The sequence below is a fragment of the Salmo salar genome, chromosome ssa05, assembly GCF_905237065.1.
Source record: "Salmo salar chromosome ssa05, Ssal_v3.1, whole genome shotgun sequence".
Lineage (NCBI taxonomy): Eukaryota > Metazoa > Chordata > Actinopteri > Salmoniformes > Salmonidae > Salmo > Salmo salar.
The window spans coordinates 72970704-72993203 of NC_059446.1; the positions used below are offsets into that span (position 1 = coordinate 72970704).

Genomic DNA, 22500 nt, shown 5'->3' on the forward strand with positions numbered 1-22500 from the left:
TCATTGTGCTACAGATGACCCCCTCCCCTCTTTCATTGTGCTACAGATGACCCCCTCCCCTCTTTCATTGTGCTACAGATGACTCCTCCCCTCTTTCATTGTGCTACAGATGACTCCTCCCCTCTTTCATTGTACTACAGATGACTCCTCCTCTCTTTCATTGTGCTACAGATGACCCCCTCCCCTCTTTCATTGTGCTACAGATGACCTCCTCCCCTCTTTCATTGTGCTACAGATGACCCTCTCCCCTCTTTCTGTGTGTGTGTGTGTGTGTGTGTGTGTGTGTGTGTGTGTGTGTGTGTGTGTGTGTGTGTGTGTGTGTGTGTGTGTGTGTGTGTGTGTGTGTGTGTGTGTGTGTGTGTGCATGAGAGAGAGAGAGAGAGAGAGAGAGAGAGAGAGAGAGAGAGAGAGAGAGAGAGTGGTTTTGTGTGACCTTAAAAACAAACCAAATGATTTTATTGAAGAGATTCCCTCTGTATCCCATGCCTCTGAGCATGTAGTGAATGACCTTACTAACAAGCTGCTGAGTTATTCCCCTTAGCCTCAGCTCCCCTGTGTCTAGTGTCATTTAATTATGGACAATCTTTTATTTCCCTTCAATAATTAAGATTGGAGGGAAGGGTGCGAGAGAGTTCGAGAGCGAGAGAGCGTGAGTAAGAAAGAGTTAGAGAGAGAGAGAGAGAGAGAGAGAGAGAGAGAGAGAGAGAGAGAGAGGGAGAGAGAGAAAAGGGGAGAGGTAGAATAAAATGTTTCTCTGTAGATTCCATTATAATCCAATATAACGTTATAGACAAGTGTTGTCTTTGCATTTATGATCGAACAAGAATTAGTGATGTGAAGTGGATCCTAATCGCACAACAGATCACCTTCACTAATATGAAAAGTAAATACATAAACTGCTCCTTCCAAAAACAGGCCCATAAATCACAAAGGAGATATGGATATTTTAGCAGCTGCAGCATTAGCTATTCATTGCACAGATCAACTACCAAATTGCTCTTTGAATAAATTATGACGGCTATGATAACTTTCTTCACACACGTGAAGTGCAGAAGGTCTACAGAAGTAGGATCTTAATTTGATCACCCTGATGCATGAGAACTTTCTTGCTATACAGGACATATAAAACTTGTGTATTTAAGGTTTAAAAAGGCTTCTGAAGTTTGTAATTCCCACTTGATTTTCTCTTATGGAAAATGTATCAACCCCTACAAAAATGTCCATTAATTATAATCCACATAATAATTCACATTTCCTGTTGCTGCAGGATTCTTTTCCTGCTGTAGCAAACTGGCTCAAATGAAGATCCTACATCTGTACGTGACTGGAAAGTGAACACACTAGAGAACATTCTGTCCAGTAAGGTGCCAAGCCTAAGCCTACACACCACAGTTAGAGATTCACAGAGTTCAGAGTTCAGAGTCAATTCATGACCTTGGGACTACAAGACTCTATCTGCGCAAAGCATACTGTAATTCTGAGATATTGAGCATCAAAGTTTTCACATCCCAGATCTCAAAACAGTTTTTTAGTGAATTATTTTTTATAACCCATTAGGGTCCTCATCTTAAAGGTACCTAAAGTGCAGAGTATCAAAATCGTGAGACATTTGTAAATCATTTTTTTAGGGGGGTGCAATCGCACATAGAACCTTGTGGCTCTGAAATGTCAATCTGGGTTCAACCATAAGGTTCTACCTGAAACTTCTGAATTACACATGTTCAGTTTTTAAGAAGACTGTAGCTATTTGAATACATAATTCAATAGCACTATTGTATCAAGATAAAGTAGGCACACATCCTAAAATACATTAAGACATGTATTATGGTCATTAGATTAATTTGTCATCACTGAACAAGGATGTGACAGCGTTGTTTTATTGCTTATGTGCCATTGTTGCTAGCTAGACTAGCCTAGACCCTACTTAGAGGGAGAATACACTACCGTTCAAAGGTTTGGGGTCACTTAGAAATGTCCTTGTTTTTGAAAGATTTTTTTTTTTGTCCATTAAAATAACATCAAATTGATCAGAAATACAGTGTAGACATTGTTAATGTTGTAAATGACTATTGTAGCTGGAAACAGCAGATTTTTAATGGAATATTTACATAGGCGTACAGAGGCCCATTATCAGCAACCATCACTCCTGTGTTCCAATGGCACGTTGTGTTAGCTAATCCAAGTTAAGCATTTTAAAAGGCTAATTTATCATTAGAAAACCCTTTTGCAAATATGTTAGTACAGCTGAAAACTGTTGTTCTGATTAAAGAAGCAATAAAACTGGCCTTCTTCAGAGTACTTGAGTATCTGGAGCATTAGCATTTGTGATTTCGATTACAGGCTCAAAATGGCCAGAAACAAAGAACTTTCCTCTGAAACTCATCAGTCTATTCTTGTTCTGAGAAATGAAGGCTATTCCATGCGAGAAATGTCCAAGAAACTGAAGATCTCGTACAACGCTGTGTACAATTTCCTTCACAGAACAGCGCAAACTGGCTCTAACCAGAATAGAAAGAGGAGTGGGAGGCCCCGGTGCACAACTGAGCAAGAGGAGAAGTACATTAGAGTGTCTAGTTTGAGAAACAGACACCTTACAAATCCTCAACTGGCAGCTTCATTAAATAGTACCCGCAAAACACCAATCTCAACGTCAACAGTGAAGAGGCAACTCCGGGATGCTGGCCTTCTAGGCAGAGTTGCAAAGAAAAAGACATATCTCAGACTGGCCAATAAAAATAAAAGATTAAGATGGGCAAAAGAACACAGACACTGGATAGAGGAAGATTGGGAAAAAGTGTTATGGACAGACGAATCTACATTTGAGGTGTTTGAATCACAAAGAAGGACCTTCGTGAGACGCAAAAAAATAAAAGTGCTTGACGCCATCTGTCAAGCATGGTGGAGGCAATGTGATGGTCTGGGGGTGTTTTGGTGGTGGCAAAGTGGGAGATTTGTACAGGGTAAAAGGGATCTCGAAGAAGGAAGGTTATCACTCCATTTTGCAACATGTTTGAAGGACAGCTAAGTTTGATGGTCACAATTATTATTTAAATTAAAAATCATTATTTATAACCTTGTCAACGTCTTGACTATATTTCCTATTCATTTTGAAACTCATTTCATGTATTTTTTCATGGAAAACAAGGACATTTCTAAGTGACCGCCACCTTTTGAACGGTAGTGTATGTTCTGATTGGTCCATGTGTATTTGTTCAGGCTTGTGATTGAAGATAGAACGTTATAGCATCACGTTCAAATGGGTTTATGCAGAGAGAACCATCTAAACCATCTATGAAGAACCATCTAAAGATCTATTGTATGTGACTAATTCATTTCTCACTAAAATGTCAGCTAGAACCTTATAGTCCCAAGGTTTGGAATTTCTTTCACAATAAGTTGGTTTCACTAAAATCCAGTCAGGAATCACATGTCCATCTATATGCGCCAACCTCTCAGGACCTTAGTCTGTGTTCCATAAGGGTGTCATGTTGTATAAATGATTGGAGACAGGCGCAGGAATACATAATAGGGGGTTTTAATACTCCACCCAAAACACAACATGCCATGAAAGGCACAGGGACGAAACCCAAAACAAACAAGTATACAAAAACACAGGGATGTAACCCAAACAAAAGAGCGAGGTTAAACCTCTAATAAATACACGGGACGAGACACGTAATAACAATACACGTGACGAGACCCATAATAACAAGTGCACAACAATACACGGGACGAGACCCGTAATAACAATACACGGGACGAGACCCATAATAACAATACATGGGACGAGACCCGTAATAACAATACACGGGACGAGACCCGTAATAACAATACACGGGACGAGACCCATAATAACAATACACGGGACGAGACCCATAATAACAATACACGGGACGAGACCCATAATAACAATACACGGGACGAGACCCGTAATAACAATACAAGGGACGAGACCCGTAATAACAATACACGGGACAAGACCCGTAATAACAATATACGGGACGAGACCCGTAATAACAAGTGCACAACAATACAAGGGACGAGACCCGTAATAACAATACACGGAACAAGACCCATAATAACAATACACGGGACGAGACCCGTAATAACAATACACGGGACGAGACCCGTAATAACAAGTGCACAACAATACAAGGGACGAGACCCGTAATAACAATACACGGGACAAGACCCGTAATAACAATACACGGGACGAGACCCGTAATAACAATACACGGGACGAGACCCGTAATAACAATACACGGGACGAGACCCGTAATAACAATACACGGGACGAGACCCGTAATAACAATACACGGGACGAGACCTGTAATAACAAGTGCACAACAATACACGGGACGAGACCCGTAATAACGAGTACACAATAAACGCAGCATGAAAGCCGAAACAACGAAGCTCAGGCACTCACAAGACCAACGGACATGGGAACAACAACCGACAAGACAATGGTGAACAGAGGGCACATATATACAATTACTAATCAGGGGAATAGGAATCAGGTGTGCATAATGAGGCAGTTCAGTGACGCCTAGAGTCCGGTGACGTAGACCTCCGGAACTGGTGTACGGAATGAGCAGCAGTACCAGGGGAATCTGTGACAAAAGGGAGGAGGACGAAATCTACTAAGATACACTGTTAAGCAATTCTACTTATGATAATGGCATGATTGCATCCCTGAATGATACAAATATAGATAGGCACTGAAAATAGATTCCTCGTGAGCGATACTTTGTGGAATCTACAGGACTCAAATGACAACACAATAGAAGCAATAGACTAAAATACATTAGAACATAACAGCGAATAGAAGACAAACTAACAGATGTTCTGCGTCTATAGCTTCTCTGTGACATTAGTCTCATTCACCAGACAAGTCTCTGAGAACAGAAACAGGAAGCTTAGAAGCCTGGCTCATAAGACTACAACGACATTATCAACATACAACACGCAGACCAACTGAAAGCATCACAGTCATTATGAGCAGGGAGGCTTGTGTGTAAGATCAGGCTGCAGATGAGAGTCTGGCAGGAGGAGGAGGCTGAGCTGGAACACCTGAGCCTTGTCCTGACTCCTGGGTCTACACAGCTGGCACCTTGAGCAAGGCTCCACATGGACAGACACACACACACACAAACACGCACTCACATGCTTGCACGCACGGACACACACGCACGCATGCATGCACACACGCACATGTGCGCACATGCATAGAGTAAAATGTTCATGCAGAGAGAAAGACAAATTATATAATCAGTTGCGATTCATTTTTGTTTCACCCAGTGGAAAGCATTTAGTCACAGAGCACATCAATCAAACAGGACCTGGAAGAGTAATGCTATATCTCTGACTTATCACCGAAATACTGGAATACAGGTTTGGTTGAACAGCACTGCCCCCCTTGGACGGTGCCTCTCTAATCTACATATGCTACTTAGGAACACATTTTAATTTGGCCGATAAAGGACATGCATTGAAAATGTAGTTAATTAATTGAGAAATAATTTTGTGCAACCGAATGAAAACAGAATAGAGGCCAACCCTGCCAGAAAGACACTGCTGAAAGTGATTCAAACACCAGAAATATTCCACATTGATATCAGGAACCCCCAGGAACCCAACATTTCCCCTAACCATTGATACAGGGTCAGATGGTTTCATCTCCCTATGGAGAAGGTTAGGACTGGGAGTAGAGTTGTCTGATCCTAGATCTGTAGTTAAGGGAATCCTGGAACCTCTAAAGCAAGCTTCAGTTGCAGAGGCCTGGCTGGGAGACAGTCAACACCTGAGAGGCTCCCACAGTAACATGCTGACTACACCTGCCACGCGCGTGCGTCCACATGCCCCATCGCACACATGTTGATTTTCTATCCACACCAGATGACACGCAGGTTAAAATAGCAAAACCAACTGTGAACCAATTCATTTGGGAGCATGTCAAAACACACATGAAACGTTCATGGACATTTAGCTAGCTTGATGTTGCTGGAAGAGGAACGATGGGTTGTTATTTTACCTGAAATGCATATGGTCCTTTTTTTTTTGCTGGTTCTTTGTAGAATTTGGACCAGGAATCGTACAAAATGTTGTGTTTCTCTACTCTGAGTATTAACATTGAGCAATCCTGTTCTGAGCCAATGCATTCTAACAACCTAATAAATACATTTCATATATGCTATTGCAAAAATAATCCTTTGGTTATGTTTATGAAGGTATATGGTAACAAATGTTTTTCATTTGTTAATGTTACTGTAGGCTATATGTAAAAACAATTCAAGTGTTTTACACCATCACAATGAAATGCATTATTATTTCATTAAGGGAGGTCTTAAGGAAACTTACAAAATGTATTGTATTTCAAATGAACAGAACAGCATATTTTAACTTGTATTATGTTACTAGTCTGTGCTTAGTAGGATATGGCTATGCTGCTGCAAGTGTTCAATTATAGATCGCATGGAATAGCGGATATAATAATCTACATTTTGAAATAGAGCCCTTGCCTTAATTTTAAGCGTTGCTTGGCAAATGTACAGTATGTGTTTTAGAAACATTCTAACCTGCTCTTTCCAATTGGTTATGAAATTAAAATGTCGTACCTGCAGGAAGGATGATTTAAAAAAAAGTTGCTTTCTGGTAAGCTCTGTTCCCTTTGTCAATTACTCATACTGCACTGCAATCTCTTCATTCACAAGGCAATTGATAATATTGTCACCCATCAGACTATTGTCAATTTAAACCTGTTTTTAGGCTACATCTATTATTATAGGCCTATGTTTGAAATTAGTTTTGATCTAGTTTAGGTGTACAGTAGACCATTGTCAGATAGCAGCCAACTGTCAGGTGAAGGAAGGGGGGGGGCATGTCCTCCTAAAACTGCTTAGTTATGGAAATTCTAACAAAGGCAGTGTGTTGAATAGACTTATTTAGGAAAAGTTAAGAAAAGTTAAGGACGGGGCGGGTGTAACTTTGAAAATGGCAGAGTAATTAAAATGTTAAATTCATATGACCTTAAAATGATGCTCTCAGCGCTTCAAGTGTTAATCTACAGATAAAAGGTGAAACTGTTCGTTTTTAGTTAGTTATCTGTGATTAATCTCTCCTCGTTCATCTTACAAATACCAAGGTGGGTTTGTATGCTCCTGAAAACCAATGATTAAATGGGAGAGGTGGGACTTACAACACGTCAAGCAAGTTCTATTTTAGCGCCTGGCTCTTATACGACCACTGATCAGCACTTTTACACTGTAAAACTGAGTCTTATATGACCACTGATCAGCACTTTTACACTGTAAAACTGAGTCTTATATGACCACTGATCAGCACTTTTACACTGTAAAACTGAGTCTTATATGACCACTGATCAGCACTTTTACACTGTATAACTGAGTCTTATATGACCACTGATCAGCACTTTTACACTGTAAAACTGAGTCTTATACGACCACTGATCAGCACTTTTACACTGTAAAACTGAGTCTTATACGACCACTGATCAGCACTTTTACACTGTAAAACTGAGTCTTATATGACCACTGATCAGCACTTTTACACTGTAAAACTGAGTCTTATATGACCACTGATCAGCACTTTTACACTGTAAAACTGAGTCTTATATGCCTATGAAGAGTCTATTTGGATGATACAGAGACAACACAAACAACAGCAATGTGGGCATGCACACAGAAACACGCACACACACACACACACACACACACACACACACACACACACACACACACACACACACACACACACACACACGAGCATAATATACAGTCAATATAAACATCATCTAAACATCTAAACCATTAACACTCCATCACTTTACAGTAGATCAATGGAAAGTGCTTTAGCCAACTACATTGTCATGGGCCCACGCACACACACACAAGGACACACACACACAGGCAGGGGGCCCATGTTGTGTGACTGTTGTTCACTGAGCATGACAGTCAGAAGGAGGAGGCGGTCCTGTGAAGTCTTTTATCTCTGCTCTTTACACTCAGTGACTCTACACAGGCAGAGTGGCTTTATGTCTCTGATACCATAGGGCTGATTTATCACACTGATATACAGCACCACCACATCATGCAATACACCAGCTAGTTCATTTCCATGACAGGAAAACACAGGTGATGTACAGTCGTGGCCAAAAGTTTTGAGAATGGCACAAATATTAATTTTCACAAAGTCTGCTGCCTCAGTTTGTATGATGGCAATTTGCATATACTCCAGATTGTTATGAAGAGTGATCAGATTAATTGCAATTAATTGCAAAGTCCCTCTTTGCCATGCAAATGAACTGAATCCCCCAAAAACATTTCCACTGCATTTCAGCCCTGCCACAAAAGGACCAGCTGACATTATGTCAGTGATTCTCTCGTTAACACAGGTGTGAGTGTTGACGAGGACAAGGCTGGTGATCACTCTGTCATGCTGATTGAGTTCGAATAACAGACTGGAAGCTTCAAAAGGAGGGTGGTGCTTGGAATCATTGTTCTTCCTCTGTCAAACATGGTTACCTGCAAGGAAACATGTGCCGTCATCATTGATTTGCACAAAAAGGGCTTCACAGGAAAGGATATTGCTGCCAGTAAGATTGCACCTAAATCAACCATTTATCGGATCATCAAGAATTTCAAGGAGATTGGTTCAATTGTTGTGAAGAAGGCTTCAGGGCGCCCAAGAAAGTCCAGCAAGCACCAGGACTGTCTCCTAAAGTTGATTCAGCTGCGGGATCGGGGCACCACCAGTACAGAGCTTGCTCAGGAATGGCAGCAGGCAGGTGTGAGTGCATCTGCACGCACAGTGAGGCGAAGACTTTTGGAGGATGGCATGGTGTCAAGAAGGGCAGCAAAGAAGCCACTTCTCTCCAGGAAAAACATCAGGACAGACTGATATTCTGCAAAAGGTACAGGGATTCTACTGCTGAGGACTGGGGTAAAGTCATTTTCTCTGATGAATCCCCTTTCCGATTGTTTTGGGCATCCGGTAAAAAGCTTGTTCAGAGAAGACAAGGTGAGCGCTACCATCAGTCCTGTGTCATTTTCCCATGATGTCAAGCAAAGGCACTGAGTTTGAAGGTAGGCCTTGAAATACATCCGCAGGTACACCTCCAATTGACTCAAATGATGTCAATTAACCTATCAGAAGCTTCAAAAGCCACGACATCATTTTCTGGAATGTTCCAAGCTGTTTAAAGTCACAGTCAACTTAATGTATGTAAAACTTCTGACCCACTGGAATTGTGATACAGTGAATTATAAGTGAAATAACCTGTCTGTAAACAATTGTTGGAAAAATTACTTGTGTCATGCACAAAGTAGATGTCCTAACCGACTTGCCAGAACTATAGTTTGTTAACAAGAAATTTGTGGAGTGGTTGAAAAATGAGTTTTAATGACTCCAACCTAAGTGTATGTAAACTTCCGACTTCAACTGTATTTACACTGCAGTGTGTGAAGTCCTCCATTGGAACTCTGAGATAGATGTTCATTGTGGATCTGAGACCAGAACGGGAATGGGATGAAAAACTCAGCCAACCCCCCCGCCCCCCTTCAGCTAATTTCACCTACATTTATCATGGCGAAAAAAGCATTTTTGTTTTCAAACATTTTTACAATATATTCAATTTTGACTTTGTGGCTGTGGAATCTAGTGGAAACAGTTTATCATCCGCACAAGGCTATAAAATCACTGCACCAGTTTTATGCACTGCCTTTGTCAATCTTGATTCGTCCAAATAATCAATGAGGAAAATCCCAAACCAGGAACTACAGCTGTTTGTAATCACATACATTTACGTGAGCCTTGACGTGTATTAGTAGATGTGTATTAGTGTTGTCACGATACCAGAATTTTTACTCCAGAATGACCACCTGTTACGCGAGTGCAGCATCAAAAGGACCTTGTGGCTGCAATGAGCCAAGATAATTTGCTAGCTAGCATTAAACTTATCTTATAAAAAACAATCAAAAAAATTAATCGTCCGATTAATCGGTATCGGTTTGTTTTGGTCCTCCAATAATCGGTATCGGCGTTGAAAAATCATAATCGGTCAACCTCAAGTGTGCATGCATTGAGTTATTGAGCTTGTTTTGGCTACAGATGAAAAACAAAATGTTTCTCTTCCATTTGGGAATTATTTTATAAAAGTTATTGCTGTCTTTTTCAGACCCATGACGTCATTCACACACACAGTCAGTTCGAGGCTGGAGATGTGAGGCGAAAGTGAATTAATCAAGTTTTTGGTGACAATCAGCTTTAAAATCAGCAATATTTTGCTCAATGGTTTGCAAAAAAGGTACCATGGTAGTGAATTGATGTTAGCTTCACTTGTAAGCTAGCAATGAAAGTTAGCCTACAAAGCTGGAAGCTAACAGCATCTTCTTGCATTGTAAAGTGTTCTAGACTGTAATGGACATTGTCATGCGAACAGACTCCCAGTTGAAACATTTCTACATGCCGTGTTGCATTATTCAAGTGTGTTAACTTCTGTGCAGCATAATAAGTGGTGATGCAGCCCAGACTCCCAGTGAGAGCAGTGTTTCCTCAGGACAGGCTACAGCTAGCAATGAGGAAGTGGAGCAGGCATGATGCGCTTGCACTATAAGCAGACATTGGCTGCGCTGATAGAAAGACTTGATCCTCTCTCAATCAGTAGACGACGTGAGACACATTTGACTGGTGAGAGACTGCAGAAAGACTGGGGAGAGACTGGGGAGACACTGTGGGGAGAGACTGGCGAGAGACTGGAGAGAGAGACTGGAGAGGGACTGGGAAGAGACTGGAGAGAGACTGGGAAGAGACTGGAGAGAGACTGGGAAGAGACTGGAGAGAGACTGGGGAGAGACTGGAGAGAGACTGGAAAGAGACTGAGGAAAGACTGGAGAGAGACTGGAGAGAGACTGGGGAGAGACTGGAGAGAGACTGGAAAGAGACTGAGGAAAGACTGGAGAGAGACTGAGGAGAGACTGGAGAGAGACTGGAGAGAGACTGGAGAGAGAGTGGGGAAAGACTGGAGAGAGACTGGAAAGAGACTGGGGACGCAAGACTGGAGAGACACTGGAAAGAGATGAGAAAAGACTGGAGAGAGACTGGGGAGAGAATGGAGAGAGATTGGAGAGAGACTGGGGAGAGAATGGGGAGAGACAGAGAGACTGGAGAGAGACTGGAGAGAGACTGGAGAGAGACTGGGGAGAGACTGGGGAGAGACTGGGGAGAGACTGGGGAGAGAGTGAGAGAGTCTGGGGAGAGACTGGTTGGAAACTGGGGAAGAGACTTGAGAGAGACTGGGAAGAGACTGGGGGAGAGATTGCAGAGACTAGGTACACTATAATGAGAGTCTGAGTAAGGAGAGGCTGGTTAAGGAGAGTCTGGTAAGGAGAGACGGGTTAAGGATAGACTGGTTACTGAGAGGCTGGCTAATGAGAGGCTGGTTAATGAGAGACTGGTTAATGAGAGGCTGGTTAATGAGAGGCTGGTTAATGAGAGGCTGGTTAAGGAGAGGCTGGTTAAGGAGAGGCTGGGTATGGAGAGGCTGGGTAAGGAGAGACGGGTTAAGGAGAGGCTGGGTAAGGAGAGGCTGGGTAAGGAGAGACTGGGTAAGGAGAGGCTGGGTAAGGAGAGGCTGGGTAAGGAGAGGCTGGGTAAGAAGAGATTGGGTAAGGAGAGGCTTGTTAAGGAGAGGCTGGGTAAGGAGAGGCTGGGTAAGGAGAGACTGGGTAAGGAGAGGCTGGGTAAGAAGAGGCTGGGTAAGGAGAGGCTGGGTAAGGAGAGACTGGGTAAGGAGAGGCTAGTTAAGGAGAGGCTGGGTAAGGAGAGGCTGGGTAAGGAGAGGCTGGGTAAGGAGAGTCTGGAGAGAAGAATGGGAGCCCAGAACCATAGTCATAAAAGGCAGCCCTGCTACAACAGCATTGATCCTCTGAACAATTGCTGCATGACAGAAATTATGATCATTGCACAACTCAACTACTGCGTTTCACTAAAGAGAGAAACAGAGGGAGTAAGAGAAAGGGAGACGGGGGGAGAAGAAATCATTCCTTCCTGGGACTGGAATTACAGTATAGTGAAATGACAAGAAAAGAGATGGAAAGGGGAAAAGAAAGAGGAAATGTTCAAAAGTTTCAGATATTCTGTCCAACTGTTCTAGGTCACCCATAAATTGGCTGATATAACTTTTACCCCTAGGCTAGTGCTCCTCATTGTGTAGTGGGTGTTCCACATTGACATTGGATGAAGTGAGTTCCCCCTTTCAATGTAAAGCAATTTGTCATTTTGAACAAAAATGTATATTCAAACATGCCCAACACCAAGATTACAAACAGAAACCAATTGGAGCCACATTTCCTAGATGGAATGACCCAGCACCTCAATCAGAGCAACCTGGAAACAGTGTCCTCAAACAGAGAAGGAAAAGGACAATGGTCAGCGGCCTATAATGATCCCCAGTAAGGCAGGCAGCAGAGCTAGACAGAGCAGAGGCCTGGCCTCAGTAACACCAGAACAGTAACTGATGACAGATTGAGAGTCAGATAAGTGGAACTGATAGGGCCCTCTATAAACCTATGTCATAAAGAATTACACTTTCTATGAATCACCTAAGAAAAGTGTGATTAATTAGTGCGTAACACTTATATATCATGCCGTTTAAAGACACGTGCTGGATACATGGAGGCCTGGATGTCTCTGTCTAATTGTCAGAAGGTCCCTTTGGTTTGTCGTAAACTGACTATGACATTAAATCTCAAACTGATCAAACAGTACTATCTGTTCAATGTAAATGTAATATCTATGGGGTACTGCATATCTATTATTGATTATCTATGGGAGACCTGCAGATCTACAACACACCTCATTCCAGGGGCGCAACTTTGGTTTTAGAAGTGGGGGGACAAAATCTTTTTTATATAACAAAAATGTATCCAGTCGGATAAACACTCCAAACAGCCTACCCGACTGCTCGGAGGCGTCCACATGGTCCTAAAGCTCACCGTTGCCTCAGATTCTACCACATTCCAATGATAAAACTGGGGGGGACTAAAATACAATTTCAGAATATGGGGGGGAACCTCCCCAGTGAAAGTTGCGCCCCTGCCGGATTCAACTAGTTGATTAGTACTATAGACAAACTGTAGCAGGGGTTGAGTTGACATGGATCTTTATCTTACTGGGTCTCACCAATACACCAGCGTAGTAGCATGGATTTTACCTTGCTGCATAGAACACTGAACAACAGACAATTGAGAAGCAGTTTGGTGAGTGACAATAAATCAAACAGCTCTCAATGTGGAGGGCTTCTAAATGCATTACAAGTCTATCCAGCTAGCTCACAGTCTACAAGTCTATTCAGCTAGCTCACAGTCTACAAGTCTATCCAGCTAGCTCACAGTCTACAAGTCTATTCAGCTAGCTCACAGTCTACAAGTCTATCCAGCAAGCTCACAGTCTACAACTCTATTCAGCTAGCTCAACTTCCCATAGGTGCTCTATCACAGTGGTTCCCAAACTGTGGAGCGAGGGGTCGACACGGGGGTGGAGGGGTTGGGGGGGGTGGGGGGTCACCCTCCCCCAAATTATTATACTTTTTTTTTTAAAGGAACTCAGACCGGCTTTAAACTTACTCTTTCAAGTTGTAATAGTAGAATGCACAAGGTACAATTTCAAAATTCGGTAGTGCATCATCAGTTCCTCTTGTCGTGTCAGTCATAGCATAACTTAGCGAGCTATTTATAACACACAATGTTCCCCAATGCTGGAAGGGGGGCCCAGAGTGAAAAACTTTGGGAACCCCTGTTCAAGCTTACAGGGCTGCTATAAGAAAGGGTGAACAGACCGCAGTCCTAATATTCTGAGGGAAATGAATCAGGAGAAAGTAATTATGCTATAATTATGACCACCATATAAAGCTCTATTATTGTAGTGGATTGTGAATGTATCAGCCCAACAACTTGGACTATGTTATTATATCAAGAGGTCAGACGATGCAATGGCATGGTTCCTGACAGTGCTGCAGCTGCAGTAGATGGCTACATGCATGGAAGAGCAAGGCCCCTCTGGACAGTCACACACATCATCACAGAACAACAACCAATACAGAGAGCATGTCTGAGGGGGATGCTGTGTGGTCAGGAGAAAACAGAGCTGCAGAAATTTTTGAGAGAGAGAGAGAGAGAGAGAGAGAAAGAGAGTGAGAGAGAGAGAGAGAGAGAGAGAGAGAGAGAGCATGAGAGAGAAAGAGAGAGAGAGAGAGAGAAAGAAAGAGAAAGAGAGTGAGAGAGAGAGAAAGAGAGAGAGAGAGAGAGAGAGAGAGAGAGAGAGAGGCCTATGTTGGTGACAACTGAGCAAATGGCCATTTATAGAGAAAAAATACAAATACTTATGAGCTACATGTCATACCAAAGATGCTGTTCTGCATTCTAGACACTTAAACACACACTAATGTGAAATACCACTTGGGCACACCATTCCACCTCAGCTTTCATAATCATATGGAGAATTCATGATTGAACAACCTATGTGTGGGATTAATAGTTATGTATGGATCTAAGAGAAAAAAGGCATGTGTGGTGGTCCTCTGGGGAGAAGAGGCAGAGGCCTCAAAACAAGATGGTCACAAATGACATGCCCATAAGATCATGCGGTGCATTTAGGCTACAGCATGAAACTAATATAGGCTTCCATAGTTATTGGCGCACTTGAGCATTCAGGCAGAGATAGACAGTGTGAAGGATGGATGTTATGAAAGCAATGCCATACAGACACATGTTCGATACAGCACGACAGACAGAGCCGCAACGGAGAGCATGGAGAGACTGAAATACAGCGATGCGGACCGCAGTGCATTCATTAATACAGTATACACATCACACTGACTGCACTGACTCCACCGTGGAAAATGGACGCCTAGTGTTACGCGACCGACCGACCGGCATAGTGCGTGAGAACTCGTTAGACTGAGGATCAAAGACACATTCACACACTATGACCTCAAACACATTGAAAATGTGCAGGACATTCTCATACATGCATATTAAACACCTGTATACACGGATTTATATGGATGCGCTGTCGCCCGCGCTCAAACGCGATATTATAGGGATAATATGTAGTTGCATTCGAAGCATAATTTCTGCTCTTGTATTGTAATTTGCAGAACAAAGGCACATTAATTGGACGTATAATTGCCTACATTCATGGTCTGTTACTGTTGCAGTGAGTTGCGAGCAGCGTGAAACGAATTGGTAGGAGAATGTAGCTTGCAAATAGCCATCGATTGATTGGTTTTTCGTTAAACCAAATACAAGCACTTAAAAAGGACCAATATTATAACCTAAATTACAAGCCCCGAATGTAAATAATCTTATAGACAAGTCTTACCTGCAGGCTTATTATTTCAGAAGCTTATTCGAAGACCGTCGCACTCCCAAAGAGAGGAAAAGGAGATGGAGAGAAAAAGAGAGAGAGGGGGGTGGACGACAAATAACGGCCTCGAAATAACAAACAGGGGGGTAATAAGACAAAATTAGGTGAAAAAAATACCGTGTAAGAAACTGTATGTCTTTTCTCTACTAAACATAACTCAGCCATATGATGAAATGGTTTTAACAGATATACAGCGGATACACAGACACACATCAGTGAAACACGGATTTGTCTACAGTAGATGTAGCCAATGCGTGTGTGTACTCGGTGAGAATGCGTCTCCCCTCCCCTCCAGTCGCACGAGTGCTAGTTCGCTCTGTCTGCCCGTCCGTTCCTCTATCTATCTCTCACACCGAGCCCTCGACGTAAGCAACTTGTCGCATCCGACCGAACTCTTCAGTGATGTGAACGGATAAGCTTGGCTACTCGAAAATCAGAATAAGCTGGCTATTCATTTGCTGTTGTGCTTGTAGGCTACAACAGGGCTCTTCTGTTTGGGGCAACACAGATGCTAAAACCACAGTCTTTTGGCAATCATCATTTTTCTACATGTGGTTATTGGCGCGTGTGTGTACGTGCGTCAGTTGCGTGCACGCCTAAATAGCATGCTAGCCATGACCAAGTTAAGAGTGTTATTGATGTCGATATGTTGTTGAAGGTCGGCAGGATGGAGATTCATCTGGATTGTTTTTTTATTTTCATACAACAACAAAAATATGATGACCATTTCCACCGCTGTCTAAAGAAATGCAGGGCTGTGAGCATTGCGGTAGCACAGTTCCGCAGAGAGAGAGAGAGAGAGAGATGCCACGCATAATTGTGTAGAGGGGAGGGGATAAAAACGGTAACCGTAGACTATTTTTGGTAAGATGGTGACTCGAGACCACAGAAGGAAAAATGCCCTGTTTTCCCGCGCCTAATAATAATTATGTCATCATCTCCTTGACTCAAATACACACTGCTGCTGGAAATACTGTCATCTTCTGAGGCATGATTCAACAACGGCTGGTTTGTAGGTTGACATATAGCCAGTGGTTCCTGTACACCGCCACTATTCTAATTCAGTGCGTGTGTATTTGTGTGTGAACCAGGCGACCTGAGGACTGGCTGAAAGATGACCTTCAATGGCTTTAAAATGGCTTTACCCATTCCCTTCCTCCCTTCCTCTCTTCATCACCCTCTCTATCTTACACACACATACATACATACACACGCACGCACACACGCACGAAAAAGGGGAGCAGAAGAGCTGAAGAGCTAATGCAGAGTGACAGGTCTTTCATGCAGTAATGGTGATGGTGAAAAGAGAGATTCACTCAACCCCATACTGCTACACACACACACACACACACACACACACACACACACACACACACACACACACACACACACACAGAGAGAGAGAGAGAGCTGACATCACAGAATCACATGTTTATAAATATGTGCTCACAAAGGCTATAATAGCACACGTTCACGTCCCACCAATATTCACACACTATAAATCCTAGCACTTACTCCTGTGTGATAGAAAATCCTTGAAGTTAGACAGCACAGACATTTTATATTTATATATCTATATTGATTGTTGGCTTTTTGTGTTGGCCATTTGGCCTGCATCATTTCCTTCACACACACACACACACACACACACACACACACACACACACACAGTACTGATCAATCAAATTGCCCTTGGGCTGTAGTGGCCTGTACCGCGATAGAGGAGAGGCTAGTGTTTTAATTCAACGCTTAGTGACCTATACTGCAATGCAGTGCACGCACCTGCAGCTAATGCCTAAAATTAACCTTACATTTGACGTTTGGTTTGATCTCGAAATTTGATGTTTGAGGAACATGGATGAACGTCTAATTCTGACATGAGTCTGTGAGAGCTAGCTGACACACACACACACACACACACACACACACACACACACACACACACACACACACAATAGACATATGCACTGACAAATGCAAATTACCCCATGTTGTGTTGTATTCTTGTTGTGACTCACTGAGCTAAAGCCTAGGCATCAGATTAGGAAGCTAACGTGAGTCTCCAGGTATCAGGCATACATAGGCTGGTGAAGCAGCTCGGTTACCCTCACACAGTGCTCCACAGTGTGTATGCCATGCATTATAATAAAGGCCTGCAGTATTTCAACCCTGCACCAATCCCCACCTTCAGAGTCGACTGCTCTGTATCACACACGCACGCACGCACGCACACGCACACGCACACACACACACACACACACACACAGGCTCCAAAGGGACTGTATCAACGCATGCCAATATGAGTGAAATCCAACCCAGAGACTTTTATTGTTACACATCCAATAACACTGACGTCATCACAATCACAATCAGTATGGGATCAGTTTAATCAAGATTCTACAGTATTATTTCCATGGATTTAGTTGAAGCTATTGACAATCTCTTTTCTTTGACGGTGCATCAAGGAGCAAAAAGGTGCTGTCTTTACAAAGATCATTATGTGCTAGAAGAGTAACAGTGGAAGTATAGGCACACCTAAGGTTGCAAAATTCCAGGAACTTTCAATAAATTCCCTGGTTTTCCAGAAAATATTTTTTAAGGATTTCCTGCTTATTCCATGAATCTTCCAGGAAAACCAGGGAATTTATTTAAAGTTCCTGGAATTTTGCAACATTAGGTCCACCTTACACCCTCTGATGAAACAGCAGAGAGAAATAGACTTGGGGATGAGGGAACAGGGGAGAAGAATTCGGCGAGAGAAGAATGGGACCGAGGGAAAAGATAAACAAAATTGGCTCTACAAATTCTCTATTAAAATGTAATAATCATAATGGAGTGAATGATTGTAAAAGAAGACTGAATGGCAGGAGGACAGAACGGTCACAGAAGCCCCGTTTATACCTGGTTCTAACTTGCATCCTTTGTCCTAGTCTTGTCCACATTCTGATTGTGCCCACATTTGTAGACAGGTGTAGACAACCAAAAGACCCATTGTGATCTGATTGTGATCAGATCATCATGCCCACCTCCGGAAGTAGTCAGACATATATTGTGGGCTCCCGAGTGGCGCAGCGGTTTAAGGCAATGCATTTCAGTGCTAGAAGCGTCACTATAGACCCTGGTTAGATTCCAGGCTGGATCACAACCGGCTGTGACTGGGAGTCCCATAGGGCAGCGCACAATTGGCCCAGTGTCGTTCGGGTTTGGCCGGGGTCTTACAATAAATAAATAAATGTAATTTTGAAAGAATAGCTGTGTAATATTTTGCATAAACGAAGGGACCAGGAAATCTGGTCAAAATGAATACACAGTGGGCGGATAACAGACACATTTTAATAGCATGTATAGACACATTTCTGTAAATATGGGCACAATCAGAATGTAGAAAAGATCAGGACAAAGGACCCATGTTAGCAACAGGTATAAACAGGGATAGAGAGAAAGACAGAAAGAGTGAGGACAGAGGGTTTAATAGTAAGAGATAATTACTACTGTCATCAATCAATATTTAATCAATTTCATATTCAATTTAATATTTAATAACTGACATTTTGTTTTTAGCTAGTGCTTTGAGCAAAAGGTATGAAAAGTGATTCATATAAAAAGTTATTATTAGGTCTACTACTTAATACATAAAGATAAGCTTATGAAAACAAGCAAATATGGAAAAGGTTGATGGACAATGTTGTCATCAATATTGGGCATCTCAGCTGACCATCATCCAAGCCATAGAAAAGGAAAACATTAACAGAGTTTGACCTCAACCAAACCTTGACCAAAGTTGCAGTGAAAGGGTCAAAATGGTCACTCCTTTCTCTTCCTCTCTCAGCTGTATACTCACTCCTTTCTCTTCCTCTCTCAGCCTTATACTCACTCCTTTCTCTCCCTCTCAGCCATATGCTCACTCCTTTCTCTCCCTCTCAGCCATATACTCACTCCGTTCTCTCCCTCTCAGCCATATGCTCACTCCTTTCTCTCCCTCTCAGCCATATACTCACTCCTTTCTCTCCCTCTCTCAGCCTTATGCTCACTCCTTTCTCTCCCTCTCAGCCATATGCTCATTCATTTCTCTCCCTCTCAGCCATATACTCACTCATTTCTCCCCCTCTCAGCCATATACTCACTCCTTTCTCTCCCTCTCAGCCATATACTCACCCCTTTCTCTCCCTCACAGCCATATGCTCATTCTTTTCTCTCCCTCTCAGCCTTATACTCACTCCTTTCTCTCCCTCTCAGCCTTATACTCACTCCTTTCTCTCCCTCTCAGCCATATACTCACTCATTTCTCTCCCTCTCAGCCATATGCTCATTCATTTCTCTCCCTCTCAGCCATATACTCACTCCTTTCTCTCCCTCTCAGCCATATACTCACCCCTTTCTCTCCCTCTCAGCCATATGCTCATTCTTTTCTCTCCCTCTCAGCCTTATACTCACTCCTTTCTCTCCCTCTCAGCCATATACTCACTCCTTTCTCTCCCTCTCAGCCTTATACTCACTCCTTTCTCTCCCTCTCTCAGCCTTATACTCACTCCTTTCTCTCCCTCTCTCAGCTGTATACTCACTCCTTTCTCTCCCTCTCAGCCATATACTCACTCCTTTCTCTCCCTCTCAGCCATATACTCACTCCTTTCTCTCCCTCTCAGCCTTATACTCACTCCTTTCTCTCCCTCTCAGCTGTATACTCACTCCTTTCTCTTCCTCTCTCAGCTGTATACTCACTCCTTTCTCTCCCTCTTAGCCATATACTCACTCCTTTCTCTCCCTCTCTCAGCCTTATACTCACTCCTTTCTCTCCCTCTCTCAGCTGTATACTCACTCCTTTCTCTCCCTCTCTCAGCTGTATACTCACTCCTTTCTCTCCCTCTCTCAGCTGTATACTCCTTTCTCTCCCTCTCTCAGCCATTTACTCACTCCTTTCTCTCCCTCTCTCAGCTGTATACTCCTCTCTCTTCCTCTCTCAGCCATTTACTCACTCCTTTCTCTCCCTCTCTCAGCTGTATACTCACTCCTTTCTCTCCCTATCTCAGCTGTATACTCACTCCTTTCTCTCCCTCTCTCAGCTGTATACTCACTCCTTTCTCTCCCTCTCAGCCATTTACTCACTCCTTTCTCTCTCTCACAATCACCCCCAAACATCTTCTTTCCATCACGAAGTGAGTGATAATGGCAGCCAAATGAATTTTGTATCAATATCGTTCTGTGCTTCAGTTCTTACTATGGCATATTCTGTTGGCATCCATTGCACATATAACCTTGGACCAGGGCCCAGGTCAAATACTTCTAAAATGCAATCATTCCTTCTTTCCTTCCTTGGAGCAATCCCTGATATGACATGACTGTGCCTGATTTGTGCTAGATCAGTGTCTTCATAAAGTGAAGAAGGCAGGGAGTTTTGTAAAAGTATTGGAACAGACCCTCCTTCCATGGTAGTGTCAGAGTAGGACAATGACCAGCAGAGGGCAGTAGTTACACATCGCCAGTCAGTGGGAGCATCGCAATAGTCTATAGTACCCTCCTCTCCTCTCCTCTCCTCTCCTCTCCTCTCCTCTCCTCTCCTCTCCTCTCCTCTCCTCTCCTCTCCTCTCCTCTCCTCTCCTCTCCTCTCCTCTCCTCTCCTCTCCTCTCCTCTCCTCTCCTCTCCTCTCCTCTCCTCTCCTCTCCTCTCCTCTCCTCTCCTCTCCTCTCCTCTCCTCTATCTGTTCTTAGAGATACAGAACAGGAGAAAACAATATGATTGATGTATACCATGCTATTTCTTTCTCCTGTTCAGTTCTTTCACATCGTACCAAACTGATGAAACATCCCACTGGGCAAAAAAACGGTTGACTCAACGTTGTTTCCACGTCATTTCAACCGCACAATTTAATATGATAACGTTGACTAAACGTGGAAAACTGACTGGATTTGAGAAAAGTCATTAACATAAGGGAATGATGTATTTTGTTCACCCACCTAAATCCAATGTCAGGGTGACATTTTTGGTTGATTTCAGTTCTGACTCTGTTACACTGTGTCAATTCACAGCAATTCAACAACATACAATAGTTGTATATATTTGCAATAATATGTACATCATCAAGATAAAAATGAATTATCTTTAAAATATCATTCCACTCACTCCCCTGGTCACATATTCAGACTTCAGCTAGATATAACATATTATATCTACATATACAGTAGAATCTCCCCTGTAGATTTCAGAACATTGTCACATTCATGATAATGTGTATTCATACATTTGAACCGACATTCATATATTCTTACAGATATTCTAATATTGTTTTATTATTTTAACTCGTTATTATTATTATTATTATTATCAAGGATAAGTATATGTATAAACCTATGCACATATAAGTGTGTAGGAGTGAAAGACAGTGTTTAGCGTTGTACATCTCAAGTGAATACAAATCCCTCGTTTCCACAGTACTGCAGTAGGTTCAGGTTCAGCTGCAGCCACTCATTCTCCCTCACTCCCTCTCTCCCTCTCTCCCTGTCTCTCTCATTCTCCCTCTCTCTCCCTCTCTCCCTGTCTCTCTCATTCTCCCTCTCTCTCCCTCTCTCCCTCTCTCCCTGTCTCTCTCATTCTCCCTCTCTCCCTCTCTCTCCCTCTCTCCCTCTCTCCCTGTCTCTCTCATTCTCCCTCCCTCTCTCCCTCTCTCTCCCTCTCTCAATCTCTCTCTCATTCTCCCTCTCCCTCTCTCCCTGTCTCTCTCATTCTCCCTCTCTCCCTGTCTCTCTCATTCTCCCTCTCTCCCTGTCTCTCTCATTCTCCCTCTCTCCCTGTCTCTCTCATTCTCCCTGTCTCTCTCATTCTCCCTCTCTCCCTCTCTCTCCCTCTCTCCCTGTCTCTCTCATTCTCCCTCTCTCCCTCTCTCCCTCTCTCCCTCTCTCCCTGTCTCTCTCATTCTCCCTCTCTCCCTGTCTCTCTCATTCTCCCTCTCTCCCTCTCTCCCTGTCTCTCTCATTCTCCCTCTCTCCCTCTCTCCCTGTCTCTCTCATTCTCCCTCTCTCCCTGTCTCTCTCATTCTCCCTGTCTCTCTCATTCTCCCTCTC

At 42.9% G+C, this 22500-nt stretch overlaps 1 pseudogene; it reads right to left on the reverse strand.

Moving 5' to 3' along the window:
* The window catches only part of LOC106605817 (voltage-dependent calcium channel gamma-4 subunit-like), a 43399-nt pseudogene extending 27241 nt beyond the window's left edge, over nucleotides 1-16158 (reverse strand).
* Nucleotides 16159-22500: the final 6342 nt, after the last annotated feature.